Below are 1633 nucleotides of genomic sequence, written 5' to 3'. Positions count from 1 at the left end.
CGAAGTGGCGAGGGTTCACTGTATATACAACCAATGGAGTACTACCCATACCTAAAAAGCAGTGATGAATGCATGAAGCACATCATCACATGGGAAGAGTTGGAAGAAATTAAGCTAAGTGAAGTAAGCCGAGCACAAAAGGACAAGTACAACATGAGTTCACTGAGGTAAGCTTAAAAAGCATAAGGGGCCTAGGGGAAAAGCCATTAAATGCATAAATACCAGGATGAGGCCCAGGCACTGTGGCAGGGGTCAGACCCAACTCAGGGATGATTACGACAGCCAACTAAAGAGGAGGGGAAATGAAGAAAAAAAAAAAAGAGGGAGTGTATAGTGGGGAAACAGGGCACTAAACCACTCACAGGGAAGGTACTGTGTATGTCTCTACAGGAAAGGGAGAAAGGGACCAGAACTCAACCTGGTATGCTAAGCCTTGAGAGCAAGATACTGGCATGAATCAGCAAACTAACAGAGAGGTACATGGGGCTGGCCCCAATCCTAGTTTCGTGAACTCCTCCCCAGAACATTGCACTACAGATGACAGCACTGAAGATACACCCCAGAAAGAGTGGCGGGTCTAAGAGGGAAAGAGAGAGACAGACAGACAGAATCGACACCAAGCTCTGAGGACAACACTCCTGCTCAGAGCAGCCAAGACACAGAGAGGACCTTAGGGCCAGCCCAACCACGAGACATGATGTCCCCTCACTGGCCCACAGCACTGCAGGGAACAGCACTGGAGACCCGGTGAGAATTGTGCCCCATCTGAACACTCCCACGCCCACCCCCGCACTGGGGAGAAACATGGAAGGAATGCAACAGAGCAGCAAGGGGAGCAAATTCCCAGGGAATCCTGAAAATAGACTTTGGGGGCAGGGCTTGGTGCCTCATCAGACTCAAACAGAAAATATATATAAGGGTCAGCAGACAGACCTGGAACTATTTATACAGCTCCCCTTTTTTCCCTCTTTTTTCCCCCCCCATGTCTAGCTACATAAGATGCGCGAGATAAACAATTCTGAGGAGAAAATAACAGGACCAATGGTTCTCAGGGGAAAAGGGAGAGGTGAAGGTGGGGGAGAGGGAGGGGTAAGCCAACAAACCCAGGAACAAGAGAACAAGTGATCTAAAATTGATAGTGAGGAGGGCATACAATGCCTGGTGGGGTTGATCAAATGAAATGTAGCTGAAAGGAATAACTGAGTGCCAAATGAAAGTCCAACATGATAATGGAACAGAAGGAAAGTAAAAGGAAATAAAGGAAAGAACTAGGAGGCAAAATACATTTATAGAGGTAGAAACATAGGCATGTTATATATGTAAATATACTAAAACATAACAATAGGGATATAGGTCTATGTATATATATTTCTATGTTAAGTATCAAGGTAGCAGACAGACATAGGGCCTCTACTTAAATGCCCCCTCAATGCAAGCACACTTTGTTCTAATAACCTGGCATTCTGTGATGCTCACCTTCCTGACATGATTGTTGAAGTCAAAATGGATGCATAAGCAAATGTGGTGAAGAAAATTGATGGTGCCTGGCTATTAGACATTACAGAGTTTGTGGTCTTATATGTTTGAAGTCCTCTCTGGGGGACGGGCAGCAGAGGGGTGGGTGAAGGGAGAC

The sequence above is a fragment of the Echinops telfairi genome, unplaced genomic scaffold, assembly GCF_000313985.2.
Source record: "Echinops telfairi isolate 266 unplaced genomic scaffold, ASM31398v2 ScPeMD7_7;HRSCAF=31, whole genome shotgun sequence".
NCBI lineage: Eukaryota > Metazoa > Chordata > Mammalia > Afrosoricida > Tenrecidae > Echinops > Echinops telfairi.
This window is presented reverse-complemented; position numbering follows the sequence as displayed.